This window comes from Chiloscyllium plagiosum, chromosome 5, assembly GCF_004010195.1.
Source record: "Chiloscyllium plagiosum isolate BGI_BamShark_2017 chromosome 5, ASM401019v2, whole genome shotgun sequence".
Classification (NCBI taxonomy): Eukaryota; Metazoa; Chordata; class Chondrichthyes; order Orectolobiformes; family Hemiscylliidae; genus Chiloscyllium; species Chiloscyllium plagiosum.
In genome coordinates, this window is record NC_057714.1 from 54,105,316 (window position 1) to 54,125,067 (window position 19,752).

General features: G+C 40.5%; 1 protein-coding gene across 5 annotated transcripts in view; it reads left to right on the plus strand.

Annotated features, from left to right (window-relative positions):
• The window catches only part of LOC122549908 (tensin-3-like), a 434,491-nt gene that overhangs the window by 384,585 nt on the left and 30,154 nt on the right, over positions 1-19,752 (plus strand). The gene's annotated exons all lie outside the window — the stretch shown is intronic.

The window sequence follows — 19,752 nt, forward strand, 5'->3', positions numbered from 1 at the left end:
CTGTTGTGCAAATCTATGTTCAGCTTCATTCAAATTGTTCTCATCTTGATTCCACAGATCTTGCAATGATAATCATAACCAATTAGAAATGGCATTTCATGTTTAGTTGCAACAAAATGTTTGAGCGATGTATATATTGAAGTCTTGTTCTCTGTCAAGCTTTTCCAAGATCTTATACTTTCAGGGAATGAATTTCGGGAAGTTACAGGAATGTGGCTAAAGATTTTCCATTTTGTTACAAGGTTTTAGATCCTTTGGTTACACAGGTACTGGTGACTCCCAAGCATGGTCCAAGTATCATGCTCTGGATTGCTCCTACTTAACATTTAACCTGCTAATAATAGAATCCAAGGAGGTCTCAGTAAGATATGGTTTTGCTCTAAACTGGAGCAAAATCATGTATGTTATGATTTTGAGGAGACTTTTGAACTTGAAAATATGTGAGGGGATACAAAGGAGGGCAGTAGTGAGACAAGTTAGCATGAATGGCTGGAGGATATAAATTACAGATTAATCAGGCAGAGATTTTGAAATTGATAACTGGCAACCCACAGGTGTTGCTGAGCATTGAAAGAATAAAATAGTACAGAATCTGAGAATTTGAATTAGACAGGAGTTCCAGAAGACCTGAATTGAATTGTGAAGATCGTTAAACAGAAATTACTCTTTTAAGTCATGGAATGATTACAAAAATAAAAGAATTGCAGTTCTGTTTTCACAAACTCATACTGTCCCCAAGTGCTTTACGAGAATGATAAATTTTTGAAGTGTAGTCACTCACAGGCAGCAAAATGGTAATGACTATCAAATCTGTTTTGTCTTTGTTGATTGGATGGTTAACTTTAGCCAGGACACCAAGGAAACTGTTTTGCATTTTTTGAAAGTTGTCCGATGGGATTCTTTATGTCCATTTTACAGAGTAGACAGAGCTTCAGTTGAATGTCCTACTTTGAAAGTGGATCTTTAACAGAACCTCACTCCCTCAGTTCCACAGCATTATTGGAGAACACCCTCGATCTTTCTGTTGAAGTTCCTGGAGTGGACTGTAACTCTACAGCCATCAAAGGGCATAACCCCGTTCAACTGAAGGAGTTGGTAAATGGCTTTTCAACCTTGCTCCCACCAGATTTTGTAGTTGCTTATACTTTTTTTTCCTTTGTTCATAAGAAGTGCCACCCAGCATTTATTGCTCATCCAATTAGAATATAGTAGAAAGCTACTTTCTCGAACTGCTGTAGTTGTTGGGCTGTGGGTACATCCATAGTGCTGCAAGGGAGGAAATTCCAGGGCTGTGTTGCAGTATCAGTGAAGGAGCAGCAGTGTAATCTCAAATCAGGACGGTGAATGGCTTGGAGGGAGACTTGCAAATGGATATGTGCCCATGTATCTGCTGCCCTGGTTCTCCTGGGTGATGAGTTCACAGGTTTGGAAGATGCTGTTGAAGGACCCTGGGTGTGTCATTCCAGGACATTTTCTAGATGGTGTTCACTGCTCCTACTTGTGAATTGGTGGTTTGGGATGAGTGTTGAAGGTGATGGAAGGCATACCAATTGAGTGGGCTGCTTTATCGTGGATTGTATCAAGCTACTGAAGTTTTGTTTGGTCTGCACACACTCAGGCAAGAGAGTGTATTCCATCAGACTCCTGACTTGTGCCTTCTAGTTGTTAGGCAGAATTCCTAGCCTCTGACCTATAGTCATGAAGCCACAGTATTTACTTTGGTGCACTTCAGTTTCTTGTCAATGATAACCCCAGGATGTTAATACAGGTGGTTCTCCTATAACACTGTAGTTGCATTGTAGTGAAACCTCACTTAATAGAAAATTGTTTAATGTAAATAATGGGGCCCATGTGAAAAATGAGGTTAGGGATAGACCAGCAAAAAATATCACTCACGATCACTCAAAAATCACCCAAATGTCTTTATAGTATTTAGCTTCTGTTCCAGCGTTATAGCCTTTCTTTTGCGTTCACCACCCACAATTTTATCACCAGGACACTTCTTGCTAACATTCTTGTCACTGTGCTCTTCCATTTTTTTCAAAAAAGAAGGGATAATTCTCGAAGTAGTGTACCTCTCACAAATAGCTGTTCTGTCGGCAGCTGGCATTGGCACATGTGCAGAATGAAGTGTGTGAACAATCACTGTTGGAATTGCACTGTTAAAAACAGAAGTAGGTGTTCTCAAATACCGTTCTTTAAATCCCCAGTGATGATATAAGCAAATCATGCTGCCAGAATACACATTATCTGAGAAGTACCTGTAGTAGATGATTCATTAACGTTGATGCCATTGAATGTCAGGGCCTAATCATAGTTTATTTTAAAATTAGGATCAGCTTTATTGTCATATGTATTCTCATAAGTACAGTGAAAAGTCTACAAGTTGCTACTTTTGGTGCTATCTTTCATACAAACATATCTAGGTACAGATACTTAAGTACAAATTGTTTGATTTAATAGAAAAAATAAGAAATAAGAAGTCCAGCATAGGAATAAAGTAGAAAAATAAAGAAATAAACACAATTTACAGTCCTACGCAACTCCAGTCCCAGGGACTCTCCTCCAGTCTTCATGCCAGGGACTTGCATGCAGTCTGCACTGACCTCAGGTCCAATCCAAACCTATTCCACTCGAGTAAGTTGGAATAAAAAAAATTTTTTTAAAGAAAGAAACAACTAAAACAAAACAAACAGATGGAGCAGATGAGGTTGGGATGGGAGACCTAGTCCCCTGCCATCTTTGTCATATAAGGAGCTGTCAGCAAAGAAGAGTTGCGGTCTGGTGAGATCAGCCGTGGTCTTGTTGAATGGTGGGTCAAGTTTGAGGGACTGAGTATCCTCCAGCTCCTGTTTCTAATATCCTGATGTCCCCAGACAGGACAGAATATGCAGGAGAGACTTGTGCAAGCGCAGATATTATTAGAGTCATAGAGATGTACAACATGGAAACAGACCCTTCGGTCCGACCCGTCCATGCTGACCAGATATCCCAACCCAATCTAGTCGCACCTGCCAGCACCCGGCCCATATCCCTCCAAACCCTTCCTATTCATCCAAATGCCTTTTAAATGTTGCAATTGTACCAGCCTCCACCACATCCTCTGGCAGCTCATTCCATACACATACCACCCTCTACGTGAAAAAGTTGCTCCTTAGGTCTCTTTTATATCTTTTCCCCTCTCACCCTAAACCTATGCCCTCTACTTCTGGACTCCCTGACTCCAGGGAAACGACTTTTCCTATTTACCCTATCCATGCCCCTCATAATTTTGTAGACCATTATAAGGTCACCCCTCAGCCTCCAACGCTCCAGGGAAAACAGCCCCAGCATGTTCAGCCTCTCCCTATAGCTCAAATCCTCCAACCCTGGCAACATCCTTGTAAATCTTTTCTGAACCTTTTCAAGTTTCACAACATCTTTCCGATAGGAAGGAGACCAGAATTGCACGCAATATTCCAACAGTGGCCTAACCAATGTCCTGTACAGCCGCACCATGACCTCCCAACTCCTGTTCTCAATACTCTGACCAATAAAGGGAAGCATACCAAAAGCCTTCTTCATTATCCACTTTCAAGGAGCTATGAACCTGCACTCCAAGGTCTCTTTGTTCAGCAACAGTCCCTAGGACCTTACCATTAAGTATATAAGTCCTGCCAAGATTTGCTTTCCCAAAATGCAGCACCTCGCATTTATCTGAATTAAACTCCATCTGCCACTTCTCAGCCCATTGGCCCATCTGGTCAAGATCTTGCTGTAATCTGAGGTAACCCTCTTCACTGTCCACTACACCTCCAATTTTGGTGTCATCTGCAAACTTACTAACTGTATCTCTTATGCTTGCATCCAAATCATTTATGTAAATGACATTGTTGGAGATGGTCATTGGCTGGCAGTTGTGTATTGTAAATCTTGTCACCTATCAAATCAAATCTGGATGTTATTCTTCTGATGGACATGGGTTGTGTCAATCTCTGAATGTTGCAAACAGTTCTGAATGTTGTGCAATCACGAGCAAACATTCCAAGTACTAATTTTGTGATGGTGGGAAGGTTATTGATGAAGCAGCAGATGGTCATGGGGCCTAGCACAGTAGTCTGAGGAACTCCTGCAGAGATGTCCTGAGGACATGACTAACAACATACATGAAGCAGAGCTGTAGATGCTGGCTATTTGGACTTTAGCAAGGCCTTTGACAAGGTTCCACGCGGTTGACTGATTAGTAAAGTTAGGTCACATGGGATCCAGGGAGAGCTAGCCAAATGGATACAAAATTGGCTTGACTGTAGGTGACAGAGGGTAGTGATAGAGGGGTATCTTTTAGACTGGAGGCCTGTGACCAGTGGTGTTCCACAGGGATTTGCTGTCTTTTGCCATTTATATAAATGATATGGATGTGAATTTTGGAAGCATGTGTAATTGGTGTTAGTGTGGTGAGTTTGCAGATGACACCAAAGTAGACGGTATAGTGGATGGTGAAGGTGGTTCTCTAAGAGTACAACAGGATCTTGATCAGCTGGACCAAGAGCAGAGGAGTGCCAGATGGAGTTCAATTGTACACAGTACTCCAAAGGTGATTAGATTAGATTACTTACAGTGTACTTACAGTGGAAACAGGCCCTTCGGCCCAACAAGTCCACACCGACCCGCTGAAGCGCAACCCACCCATACCCCTACATTTACCCCTTTAACCTAACACTACGGGCAATTTAGCATGGCCAATTCACCTGACCTGCACATCTTTGGACTGTGGGAGGAAACCGGAGCACCCGGAGGAAACCCACGCAGACACGGGGAGAATGTGCAAACTCCACACAGTCAGTCGCCTGAGTCGGGAATTGAACCCGCGTCTCTGGCGCTGTGAGGCAGCAGTGCTAACCACTGTGCCACCGTGCCACCCACAAATCACAAAAGCTCACATTTGTGAGATCACCTTTGGAGTACTGTGTACAATTCTGGTCTCCCTGCTGTAGGAAGAATAGTTTTAAATTGGAAAGGATGCAGAAAAGGTTTACAATTATGTTACTGGGACTGGAGGGTTTGAGTGAGAGGGAGAGGCTGAATAGGCTGGGACTTGGTTCCCTGGAGCATAAAAGGCTGAGAGGGTTATAAAATATGAGGGGCAAAGATAAAAGGAAGGGCAAATGTCTTTTCCCTCAGGTAAGGGAGTTCAGAACTAGAGGGCATGGTCTAAGATGAGAGAAGGAAGATTTAAAACGGATCCGAGGGGCAACTCAGGTATAATTACAACATTTTTAAAATACTTGGACAAGTGCATGGATATAAAAGGTTTAGAGGGATTATAGGCCAAGTGCCAGGAAAATTGATCTAGTTTAGTTTAGGAAACTGTTTGGCATAGACAGGTTGGATTGAAGGGTCTGTTTCCATGCTGTAAGACTCCATGACTGAGATGACTGAACTCCAAAAACCCTAGCCATTTTAGTGTTTGGTGTGACTTCAACCAGTAGAGTGTTTTCCTCCTGATTCCAATTGAAACCAGTTTTCCAAGGAATCCTTGACACCATACTCTGTCAAATTCTGCCTGGATGATAAAAGCAGTCATTCTCAACACAATCCTAGAGTTTAGCTCTTTTGTCCAAGTTTCTAACAAGATTGTATTAAGGGCAAAAGCTGACTGGCCCTGGCCAAACCCAGACAGAACATCAGCGAGCAGGTTATTTCTGAGCAAGTGCTATTGATAGCATTGTTGACAACGTGTTTCATCACTGTACTGAGGCTGTCGCAAGTAGGTACATTGTTCAAAGAGCCCACCGTAATCCACATAAAAGCACATTTCAGCAGGCTTTAAAGATGGAAATACTGCAACTCAAACCACTTACAACACTTGCACTGAATCTAACTCAATCCTGAACTAAGACTCCTGTGGTCTGTTTGATTTAGTGCTGCATATGATGAAGATTTTACTGACAAGGTCACTACAATATTAAAGCAGGGGTTATTATTATGCGGTAGAGTTTATGACACATAATCCATGGGAACAGGATTCTTGATGTACAACAACTTGATTACTGTTCTATGTTTTCTTTTGTAAAAATATATGTTTAAAACCATTCCAAATTGCCATGCTATACCAATCTTTGGAAAATGATAATTCATAAAACTATTTCAGTCATAGGATATGTGGTGGCTCAGTGGTTTGCACTGCTGCCTCACAGCACCAGGGACCTGAGTTCAATTCTACCCTTGGGCGACTGTCTGTGTGGAGTTTGCATGTCCTTCCAGCATCTGCGTGGGTTTCCTTAGGGTGCTCAGGTTTCCTTCTACAGTCCAAAGATGTGCAGGTTAGATGGATAAGCTATGCTAAGTTACCCATAATGTCCAAGGATGTGCAGTTTATTTGAAATAGCCACGGGATATGCAGGGTTACAGGGACAGGATAAGGGCGGTAGGTCTGGGTAAGATGCTCTTCGAACGGTCAGTGTGAACCTGATGGGTCAAATGACCTGCTTCCACACTGCAGGGATTCTATGAAATATAGAGAGTTTGAATGCACTATTTGGATTTTGACCAGAGCAAGCCCAGAGTGTGGCCAGCACTGCTGATCTGCCAGGAACAATATTGTTTCCCCAGCTGCTGCTTGTCCAGTTCATCATAAAATGCAGTTTCACACTGTTTCTGTTTCCTGTCTATGCATTCCCACGCATTGTTTGTACACAGAAGTTAAGACATGAGGGGTGACCATGTGAAAAGAGCTGTGCAATTACTATTCCAGTATTATATGGTTTATGGTTTTGTAAACTAAAACCAAACTCCATCTTTTGATGTAATTTTGTTGCTGAATTCAAACTTTTATTACCACGTACATTGCAATTAGCTATAAAGTTTTGAATTTTCATTGAAAACAAAAAAGTCAGAGGACTTGGCTCAGCTGGAACTTTATATTTAGTTTCAACAAATATTTGTTCTGACTTATTTTAAGCCTTATTATTGCAGCTGTGAAGGAATGGATTGGAGCTATGGATCTGAGCTATAATGCTCAGATTATCCTCTTAAATTAATAAACAAGTGATTCACATCCTATTTCATTCAATTTTTTTAAGTGAGTTTTACAATTTTACACATTCACACATTATCTATCTTTGCAAGAGAATCAAATAAAAAAATGACAGTCACATAAAGGTTGATTTTTGGAGACCAGTGTTTTAGGACAAAGTTCACGGAGTGAATGTTCATATGGGTCATCTTTTCAAGGGGGTAAAGTGTATGTTTGACTTGAACTCTGGTGAAATCTTAAACAGACCATTGCAATGACTGAAGTAAATAAAAACAATTGTTCCACTGTACTATGTGGTGGACCTTAATGATTTCCTTCATGGAGGAAGGCTGCCCTAAAGCAGCACTTTCTTTTGTCACAGTATCCTGGATCTCTGGACCAGGCAACTTTCTCTTCTTAGTAGTAGCTTGGATCTCAGAACCAGGCATTTTTAATATTAATTGCCCTGAATATGTGTCATTCTTGTATTGGGCAGGGTTTAATGCATTTCCCAGCATTGATCTTTTCAGCCCATCAAAACCTTTTAGATATCTCTGTCAGCCCTTGACTCACCTATTTTCCAGTTGCCTGGGGCATCCATGGACAAGTGGCTATGTCCTTTGAATGGGAAGAAGGAAGCAAATATCTAACACACCCTTCCAACATCCACATTGAACAAAAATGGGGCTTAAATTAAACACAATGGCTTAACTCATTCCAACTCCCTCAGTCTTTATTTCCAATTCTAATTAATTCAGTGAGGCTATAAGTCTAAAGGGGAGAGGCTGCAGATCTGGGGGTCAGAGGGGGAAGGATTGCAGTGACCAGAAGGCCGAAGGAGTGGAAGGTTTGGCAAGCAAGATCAGTGGTGAGTGGGAAGTGCTGCATGTGGAAAGTTACATTTTTATAAGTATTTTTAAAATTTACTTTATTTTCAGAACAATTCAATTTACCAGGTTAGGGATCTAGCAGTTTAAAGTATTTCAAATTGCCATTAATGGGAAAATGTGATTCACTAGCAGGTATTTCACTTAGAGTTGCAATTTTCAGGAACACAACATAGGTTCAAGTGAAAACTCTCAGCAATCTAAATTTTGGTATATTTAAAATAACATTTTACAACAAAAGTGATGTGTAGACATTCATTACAACTTTACTGTTGCAAGCATTTATGAATAATGTAAAATATTTAGCCTCATTCACACATGACTGAGGTTTTTTTTTAAACCATAGATAGCTATCTGTACCCATTGGAGCTCTTCTTACAGTCTCTGCTATGTTAATTCAAATTTCCTGACCAACAGTACATCCTGTGTTGGAACAGAATACCAGGATTTCCAAGAACACAGACATTCATAATCATCAAAGTAGGCTGGGATCCAATGATGTGACATTTTCTTTGACTTTACTATATTAGGTAACTTTCTCAGGACAGGGTTTGGTGGCATGCTCAGTCTTCACCTCAAACAGCAGGAAGCATTATTGTAATGGTAACATCTGGCTGGAAAGATCCTGCACCTCCCAATATCTGTATAGATTTTGTTTCTAAATCATTTGCAAACATCTTCAACATTGCTAAAACGTAGGAAATTAAGGTGAGGGAAAGAACACACTAATGTTATTGGTAATGTTCTTCAGTCAGTTTGTAACTGGTTAGTATCTGTAGATCTAAGATTCTCAAGACTTTGAGCAGATAGTTTCAAAGGGAAACTAACTCCACAGCACCACTATTGGCCCTGAATGGTTTTTCAATTTGACTTTCTATCTGAGCTATTTGGAAAAAGAAGAAAATGAGCAACATAGGATAGGTAATATGAGTACAGCTCTGTTTCTATGTGCTTGCACCCTCACATCTGCAATAGGATTTGAATTATTTGGGCTTATCATTCGTCATCTGGACTTTCCTCTCCCTGCTGGAGTAACAAACTTGTGAGCTCCACTGACATGAGTTCTTCCTGAAACACATGGTCACTGTTTGAAGGTGGATATTTGAAGATTGCATGCCAACCATAATTTGAGGTGTGGCTGCATCTGCCTGACTGTAACCATTGGATACCGGCTCTCAGAATAGAGATCAACAGAGGGGCAGGTGCATGACTGGGCCACATGCTGCAAGGCCAGCTGTCCTAATATGTCACATAGACTGGTAACATCCAAGTGACATTAATGTTCACCCAGGTGTGCATCTTAGCTCCACCATTGGAAAGACATGCTCCAGCACTGACCTCTGGTTGTGTAGTGGAATGTCATAAAGGGTCCTGACATAAACTGTCCTGACAGTTAGATTATGCACTAACCCTTCTCTCGCAATTTTCAAAGAGCAGCTTAAATGGTCGGCTGTTGAGTATTCTTTAAATTTGTTTTGCTTGTCAATTTGTCTCCTCTCCTTCAGCGTCAACAAATTAGTTGAAGCATTTGTTAGGGTTCAAACTTTGATTTTTTTTTGCCAGAGTGACCCTCTACTCTCATTAACCCCATCCCTTTAACTTTCCCTTAGAAAGCCCTTTGCTCCCAGCATTCGTCTAGGTCTGTGCTTTGAGATACGTACAATATTAAGTTGATCTCAGAAATCTAACTGAAATTGCTTGTTTCCATGTATGTCTCTGCAAATTCTTTCCCTATCCTTTTGAATAGAAATGACCAGTACTGGAAAATCTGGAAACTCAGTTTTAAGATTTTGCAGTCATAGAGATATACAGCATGGAAACAGACCCTTCGGTCCAACCCGTCCATGCCGACCAGATATCCCAACCCAATCTAGTCCCACCTGCCAGCACACAGCCCATATCCCTCCAAACCCTTCATATTCATATACCCATCCAAATGCCTCTTAAATGTTGCAATTGTACCAGCCTCCATCACCGCATTTTAAGAATCTGCTCAATATTATTTGTAAGAAGGCCACAGTTTGACCCTAATCTTCATTTGTCTTATTGGCCCTTACTAAATCTTCCATTGTGCTGGAAGGACAAATCTGTGAACTCTATAATCAGTCACTAATCATGCAGTTGCCATGCTCCTGCTCATCAAACTCTTTCCCCTTCCCCTGACCAGTCTCCCTCAGTTTCCTTCCACTGCATCAGTATCCTTACTATCTAACCATACTGTACCGAGTATTCCTCCTGTTCTACATGAGAAAAGTGTTACAAATAATCCTATTGTTATATAGAATGGTTTGGGCATTATTAAAAATAAAGGAATTCAAACCAGAACAAAACATTACAGAATAAGCTCACCAGGAAGAAATCAGGAATATGAAATTTTAGTTGAAGGAGAGATTTCAGGGTCGAGAACCATTTGCACTGGAACAGAGCAATTTTAAAAGAAAATTGAAGTCTTGCATTTATGAATGTAAATACCACCAGATTTCTTAAAGGTTTCTCAAATTGAAAATTTATAGCCCATTTCTTGATTGTAGACACTATTATAAATACAGCAACCAATTTTGTACGCAGGAAGCTCCTACATACAGGAATGTTATAATGATCAAGTAATCTGTTTATGTGGTGTTGATTTAAGGCATAGATATTGACCAGTACACTACAATACCTTCCCTGCTCCTCTTCAAAACAACATACTGGGACCTTTTACATCCACTTGAACAGGTAAATGCTGCATCGGCACCTCTGATTGTACAGCTCCATGACTTGAAGTTGTTTCAAATCCCTCCCTCGTGTTTGTGTGTCAAAGTTGAAGTTGGGGACCCACCGCTGACCTGGAATTTGTAAGTTTGTGTATCAGTTGTGGTTCAGCTGGTGGTATTAAGTGAGAGCAAGTTCGTTCTCAGTTGTGATGACCCGATAGCTAAACAGGATAGAAACATAAAAAACGTGAACAGGAGTAGGCCATCTAGCCCTTTGAGCCTGCTCTCCTGCAGGGCTTATGCCCGAAACGTCGATTCTCCTGCTCCTCGGATGTTGCCTGGCCTGCAGTGTTTTTCCAGCACCACGTTTTTCAACTCTGGTACTCCAGCATCTGCAATCCTCACTTTCTCCTAGTTGATCCAACTCAGGAGCCTACTACCACTTTTTCCTCACATCTTTTGATCCCTTTAGATACAAGAGCTATATTGAACTTCTACTTGAAATTATACAATGCTTTGGCCTTGACTGCTTCTTGTGTGGCAAATTCTACAAGCTCACCACTCCTTGGGTGAAGCAGTTCCTTTACCTCTCAGTTCTAAATGGCTCCCCCTGTATCCAGAGACTGTGATCCCTGGTTATGGACTTCCCTGCCATCAGAAACATTCTTCCTGCATCTACTTTGTCTCATCCTGTTAGAGTTTTATATGTTTCTATGAGTTCTCTTCTCATTCTTCTAATTGCCAGCAAATATAATCCTGACTAATCCAAGCTGTCTTCACACACCATTCCCACCATTGCAGGGATTAGTTAAGTAAGCCTGTGCTGTACTCCCTCTATAACAAGAACATCCTTCCTCAGTGAAGGAGACCAAAACTGTACGCAGCATTCCAGGTGTGGTCCCATCAAGACCCTATTTAATTGCAGTAATACACCTCTGCTACTGTACTCAAACCTCTCACTGTAAAGGCGAGCACACTACAACAGTGCCAGCTCAACCTCAGGAGGCAAAAGAAATTCAGATGTCCATAAGAACTCTCACCAACTTTTACAAATGCACTGTAGAAAACGTTCTATCCAAATGCATTACAACTTAGTATGTCAACTGCTCTGCCCAGAATCATAAGAAACAACTGAAAGTTGTGAACACAGTCCAGTCCATCACACAAACCAACCTTCCATCCATTGACTCCATCCACACTTCTGGGTGCCTCAGAAACATCATCAAAGACCCCTACCACCCCGGTTATAATCTCATTCAACCTCTTCTGTCAGGCAGAAGATACAAAAGCTTGAACACAGGAACCAACAAGGGCAAGAACAGCTTCTTCCCTGTTGTTACTAGACTTCTGATGGACACCTCAAATTTAAAATCTATTGTTAGATGTTCAAATCTTGCTTTTTCTGCACCTTTTCTGCAGTTGTAACTTTGTATTCCTCCCTCTGTTCAATCACCCTATGATCTTTGTTACGTCATGATCTGCTGTACTGCACACAAAACAAAATTTTTCACTGTACTTAGGTTCATGTGACAATAATAAAGCAACTCAAATAAATCAAATCAAATATAATTTGTCTCCTTTACTACCTGCTATGCCTGCATACTTACCATCAGTGACTGGTGTTCAAGGACACCCAGATCCTGTTGCGCATTCCCCTCTCCCAATTGATAGCCATTTAAATAAGAATCTGCCTTCCTGTTTTTTCTACCATCTACTACTGGCTGTCGAAGACTTCTCTCAGTAGCGATTACCTTGGAAGCGATATCAAAGGACCATAGTCCTGTTTCAAACCAAAAGAAAGAAGAATGGACGAAGGCAGGAAAAAATATCTTAATGCCCAAGTATCATGAGAATATGCATGCTCCTGGTTTTCCATTAAGCTTCTTAATGTTCTGCCATTTTCCTAAAATAGTCCAAATGTCTCAGTTTTCTCACTTTCCTTTTTTGGTTAAAAATAAACTGGGCCTAGGAGAGAAAATCTTCTTGAAATGTCTGTTGTATCTTTCTCCCCATCATCCTCTTATGTGTGAGGAAGTTATCACTCTATTTTTGGCACTGATAGCTTCATTGCTAACAATGCCTTTTAAACGATGTATGGAATAATGTTGCCAATCCTGTGGCGAGGCATATCCTGAAAATGCCATCACATGAGCTTCCAACTGAAACAATCCTTTACAGAGTCTTGCCATTGCTCATCCAACATGTCAGTCGTCACAGAGCCTTGCCTCTCTGTGGCTTTTCACTGTGTCCCACTTTTCGCTTTGGAAATTCTGGTTGCCCTCACTGAACATGAATATCTTACTAATAGTTTAAGGTAATTCACAACGTGCATGAGAAGCATAAAGTAGTTGTAGCTTTTTAAAGTGACAAGGATGTCTGGCTGAGTTACAAGCCTGCCCTTGTCAATTGTTTTATTTTAAAGTTTCTTTTCCCTCTGACTTGCTTATCCGTTTCCTGAGCCTGCAACAGATGTGGACAGCCATTGAAAACGAACAATATTTTGGCTACTTGGTTATGTGACTTGAAAGCTTTTAGTTTTATTTTTGACTCAGTAACAACTAATTTTAAAACATTCATTGCCCATGGCTAGGGAAATGCTGCAAGTGAATATGATCTAAAATATGATACGCACTGCATTATGCATTTCGACATGGTCCACACTTCTTTTAGACAAAAGCCAGTTTAATAATGGAAGCACTTAAGGATTGTGTACCTTTAGGCAGTAAAGAAAATGTGCACAAAGTATTTGTCCTGAGGGGTATTTTGACCTTTGACTTCTGTAGTACTTTTTCATTGGTAGAAGCAGATTGGGAGGGTGCTAAACAAAGCTCCTGTGCAAGTTAAAAGTTAAATGCAAATGAGGCTGCAGTGAGAGCATGAATACACTGAATGAACAGGCTCGCTGTGGCTGAGAGGAGCAAATTTAGCAGAAACCATTGTTGAATTATTTTCCATATGGGCAGAGTGGATTAAGCTGTTGCTGATCAAACATCTTCACTTAGAATAGCCCTGCCTTTTCTCCTTTCCAGTCTCTGCGGGAGTTGTGCTTTTGTACTGAGTTTATTGCAGACTGTAAGTAAGAAAGAACGGGAAACTGAGACTGGATAACCTCTTTAATGAAATCACGTTTTTTTTATATGTGGTGTTCTTGCTTTGTTGCTTTTGCACTGAAGTCTGGCAGAGGAAACAACAAGCCTAGATACTCTCTTGGCTCCATTAAAATTGCAGCATTTCAACACATTCAACCTATAGCTGCTCTTATGAATGTTTTCCACCATGACTACTTCAGTTGGTAGGTAAACTGTGGCTTCAGATTGATTTGTATGTTTTTTATCTGAATCCTCAAGATATTTAATAATCTCTAAGTCAACAATTGACATTGAAACACTATCTTTAGACTGTGAACAGATTTACTGTAGTGGAGCTTTGTTCTTCCAAGTAAGTCTATTTGTTTACTTAAATGAAAGGGAAATTTTAAATACATTGCTGTGTAGCTGGATTGCATTTATAGTAGAAGTGTTGCATTTGCAGGCTGCTTGCCGACATCTTTGCCATATGTTTACAGGGTCGAAAGAATTCCAGAAGGCCTTCCTAAAGATCTCTGTATATTAGACCAAAATGATTTCAGTATTTTGGGTGAAATAAGGCTTGTGTTGTTTTAGAATTTACTTGGTTACTTTATTCTGGTGAATTGATGCTCTTTGCATGAACTGGCGACTGAGTGAATGCTCTGTTTTGTTTAGTGTGCAGCTATACTGAGGCCACGTACTGGAGCAGTAACAGCTGAACACATTCCTGAGGGTAGCTAGAACATGCTTGGGTCATTGGCAGCAATCCACAAAATTCCTCTATAATAGTCCATTTATCTTGCAGTAGCAGTCTCCCGAGGCACCCCTGCAAAAGAAATGAGGCAACTTAAGTGACCCCGCATCCCCAGTGTTGGTTCGAATACCCTGGGAAGTGGGCCCATTCCATGTCTGTGTACTTCTCGAAACATAGGGCCCCAATAACCACTCCATGTGAAACAGCAGTTTACATATCCTTTCTCCAAGCTAGTGAACTGTACTTGCTTTTTACATAATATTCACTGTACAATTTCCTTTGTATCAGGGAAACCAAATGAGATTAGTTGATAGCTTTGTTGAAACTGTTTGGTCTGAATGTAAATGTGACCCTGAGCTCCTAATGCCAGCTGTTTCAATTTGTCACCCCTTTTCTACTTTGACCTCTCGGCCTTTGACTTCTTACATTGTTTCATTGAAGCTCAACGCAAGCCAAGAAGTTGCCCTTTACCTTTGTACTCGCTGTCTTACCACCCCCAACCTTAATTTAAATATAGGTCCCGCTTTCTCTCCAGCTGCAGGTGCTGGGATTTTCAAGGCTAGGATGAAGCAGATTTGTTTCTAATCAGGTGAGAGTCACCTTTCAGTGCCTGACTGGCTGATCTTCTTCATTCAAGTCCACCTAATTTATTCCTATGATCTATAATGCTGGACCTGTTATTTCTTTATTTTTCCTAAGAATATTTATTGAAGAATCTGTACCTAGGTACCTTGTACCTAAGATGCCCCATAATGTGACGACTTGTAAACTTTTCATTGTCCTCATTTGAGAACATGAGACAATAAAGCAAATTCAATTCAATTTTTCCATCAGAGTCCTCCTCCACGTGACCACCTATTTTATGTTCCTAATCCAGCCAACCACTTTAGCTGTTCTTGTGGTCTGCACATTTCATTTTTATTTACTTCATGATCATGCCTACTTTTGTCTCCTGCTCGTATCATGTATGCTGTTGAGCATCATCAGGACCATACTGAAGCACCTCATAGGCGATTTCATTTATTTTCCTGTCTTTCTTTCACATCTTGTAGCATGTCCTATTCATTTTTTGATGTCATTCTTGTGAAAAATCCCAAGGAAGGATCATATATCTGAGACAGTGACTGAGGGATTTGTATATCTTTGCAGATTCTTGTGTGACGATCTGAACATGATATTTCCAGCTTTTTCTTTGCTTTTTTTAAAAAAAAATCCCTATCCATAGGGATAAAGTTAAAAATCACACAATACCAGGTTATAGTCCAACAGGTTTAATTGGAAGCTCTAGCTTTCGGAGCGACGCTCCTTCATCAGGTGATAGTCACCTGATGAAGGAGCGTCGCTCCGAAAGCTAGTGTTCTTCCAATTAAACCTGTTGGACTATAACCTGGTGTTGTGTGATTTTTAACTTTGTACACCCCAGTCCAACACCGGCATCTCCAAATCATAGGGATAAAGCATTGGTGATGCCCAAGATCATCAGGAACTATATTTAAAACCAAGTATCCTGTAGTTTCAGTCTCGCCACATTGTCCATACTGCAATTTTCATGTTGCTAACTGATACTTTGATATCCCTATATCCCTGTCTTGGGAATAACAGGAGGTCTTCAAGCCTTTCGTGGCAATGCAAACAGAGTTTTGGAATTTGGAATCCAGTAAACCGAACCAGCAAGATAGAGCACAAACAGGATGTGAATAGTGGCGAGGAAAAGTGAAATCCTGTGCACAAGAAGCTTATTATGAGCTGATGTAATTACAAGAAAAGCTAATGCTGTCTACATGACATGATTAGAAGATAAGCTTGTGAGAGGAAATGAGATTATACATAGAATTGCTTCTACAAAACACTTTTCAGCCTTGACTCGATTCTCAAGGGGACACTGTGTTGCTCAAACATTAAATTCATGTGAAGACCTTGTGCCTCAGTCTGAGCTCTGTAAGTTAATATATAAATGGACTGAGGAACGGCTTCAACTTCACACTAACATCATATTTCAATGCATTCCTACTGTGCTCTTTAATAAAAGCATCCCAACCAAAAATCACTGCAGTAATAAAAAGTAATGAGTGGGTTACATTCCTGACTCTTAACTCTTTACATTGAAAATGTATTGGCTGTCTTGAACCCAACTGGCCAAAAATATTCTCATCCCATCACAGTGATTGTTAATAATTTAGTAATGCTTCCAAGTGACCTCATTCATGTGGCTTCCTACCTCCTGCTAAGCACCACCTACCTGCTTTCTTGCCATTTGTTCCCCACGAGACCCTTTTGCAATCTGCTTCCCTCCCTGAATCCTCTTCTTCACTGCCTCCTTCCTCTGACCTGCTTTCCTTCCCCTGTGTGAACCACTTGGTGGTGCCACATAGCACCACAATCACACTTCCTCCTCCTCCCCCCACCCCACCTTCTCCTGATCACTAACCAAGGGAGCTCAAGAGAGTGGCAGCACGCGAGTTCTCCAGTAGAGAAAAGGCGATCAGGGCAGTGAGGGGAGGGAAAGGAAGCAGCAAATGAAATGATCAGAGGAGGGATGTGGAGAATGGGACGGGAGTGGAGCATTGAGCAGGAGGTCTTGGAAGGATCGGGGGATAGAAGCAGCGAGTGAAGTGGTGGTTTGTTTCTGTCCTTGAATGAGTAGGTGTGCTAATTGCACTGAAACAAAATGGAGGCCGTGGCATTCATGGAACCTTTCTAATGTGCAAACTGTACCAAACAATAAATCATTAAACTTGGTAAGACTGGTACCACATTATTGTTTGTTACACACATAGCTCATCATTTTCTTAAATATTATACAGCAGTTGATGAACGCCTGCACAGGCATTCCTATCACCTTCTCCTTTTGTTCTAAGGATGTTGGCAAGCTCCTATTCGTAGGCCACTTCTTCTTGCCCTGAGTTGATGGTGGTGATGGATTGACCTCGACTTAGGATATTCACATTTTGATCATTATATGGGACTAGTCAGGCACTGTGGCATTCTTGATGTATTTGAGAGAGTAGTCAAATGTTTGCAGTTTGTCAAATTGCTCCTTTATATTTGGATTTTAATTATTTAATGATATCTTAATATATACTGATCCATGTAAGAAATATTAGCTGAGTTTTTGAAAGAAAAGTTATTCACGGGAGCAGCTGTGTACACACACTTAAATTGCATGTTTTCCAACTGCAGTCATTAATCTTCTTCAGTGACCACATTCCTGTCATTTGCATGGCGTATCTTTTTAAACATGCATTCCTTCCCAGTATTGCTGCAAATGCCGATCCGTTTAAAGTGTGCATGTTAATCGTCTTTTTATGCCTTCCATGTTTTTAATTATCATGCTGTGCTCTTTACTGTGTGACCCTTACGTACCTTTTGAGATGAATTTGCACTCCAGTGTTCTTTCCTCGTTGTTGTAGTTTGTGTGCGAGTAAATCCGGTAACAAAGGCAAAGCAGAGACTGATTTTTCCCCCAATCAGCCTTGTCCTACTTCCCTTTGGTGTCAGCCTGGACTCTGAGTTGAATGTCAGGCTACATGAACATTGTAAATGTTCAAGAAATAGGAATGCCATGTTGTTATTAGTAATCTAGCCCTTACTGTCTTCAGCAGCATATTGTTGGTAATCCGTCTCCACTGTCTCTTTAAATTCTTTTTAAAATAATGCACCCATGAAATCTGTCAGTCTTAATCAATTTTTCTTCTGATGGGTATGACAATTATGGCAGAAGGAGCAAATTTTTAGTCATACAAAGTGAGACCTCAAGTTGCCAGCAGTTCCATGGTACAGAGAAGGCAAAATAATCTGTTGAAGGTACCAACTTGGGTGCTATTTTCTGACTCTCTTTGGAAATTGCGATACTGACAGTAACTATTGTAAATGGCTAATTCCAGCAGTGCTGGTCAGCCTGTTTCTCCAGCTGTAGGTGAACTGAGCATTTCTTTTGGCTAAAGCCAACAGTGTATTTCCTCAATTGCAAGTGATGCCTACAGCTAAGAAAGAAAATTCTCCATGTTTCCTAATAGCTATACACACATGACTTTTTCACAACCCACTCTTAAAATATAAATGAGACAAGTTTCACAGTCCCAGCGCATCTCACAACTTGCTCTGTAATAAAAATGAGTTTGTAACTCTGCTAATCATGCTTGAGATTTGTTCCCAAATGACTGTTAGATTTTGAAAGAACACTGCTTTCAAACTCTTTTTTTTTTAAATTTGGCCAAGTTTAGAAATCCATACTTTCTGCAAAGTGAAACTGCAAGTGCCATGTCCTTCCCTCCCTTTTTAAATTTATGAAAGGATGGATTTCAGTGAGGGCTTCTGCTGTGGTGCAGAGCTTTGAAAAGAAGAGGTCTGTTCACTTTCCAGTGCCGTGGAATTTTTGGTGGTAATGTGAAGCCACTCTCTGCAAGTGGAATGCATAGTATGGATATGCTGGGGAAACAAAAAAAAGTTACAAGAGCCTTTTTGTCCCAGTTCACAAAAATAAGGAGAAAAGTGTCAGTGGTTCCCGTAATTTGTTCCAAATAATCTATGTAATTGTCCCAGTGTCTTTAATTTTTTGGAGCCGGGCTGACACATCTGCACTCTTTGTAGATAAAAGGGTAAGCTATTGATATGAAATAGACATACAAGCTTATGCAAGCCCCTGTTTGAATCACTTCCAAAGCTCTCTCGCAGAATTGTCTCTGATGTTTGCATGCTATCCTTGATATGTATGGAATGTGGGCAGTCTTCATGTTCCATTGATTTTCAGATAGCTTTATCTTGTCTTTGTGCTTGTGTCAACATGTTTGGTAGATTTTGCTTAAAAGAATGCTGCTTAGTTATAATTTTAAGTTTTCGTAAATGCTGATTTTTGCCTGTGTCTGTCTTTATTGGTTAACTGTTTGGGTGCTATGTGAGGCTTTCAGTTTTGAAAATGAGAAACAAGTCCTTCATCCCCTGTAACATTTACAAAAGGGAATAATTTTCCAAGACTTTAATTCAGACTATTGGACGTTTCAGGAATATAGAACTTTCTGAATTCTTAGTTGTGTGGTAGTAAGTTTAAAGCTGGACAGTGGGTTAAGAACTTTGCAGAAATTTGAAATCCCACGGTAAAGAATTTCGAAGTGTTATCTGTACCAAACAAACTGGTAATCAATCTGAAATGGCTGGGGAACAATAATCTGCATGGTTTTTCAATTAAATAAACAACATTTTTAACTATTCATCTTGGAAATAGAAGCTTAGCTGATCAACTAAGCAGTAGGTTACATGCTGCAATGAATTACTGGGTAAAGACTTCATTTTGCGTCATGTGAAACCATGAGCATTATTTGGTTTCCAAGTTAGAATCCTCGTGTATCCTCGATTG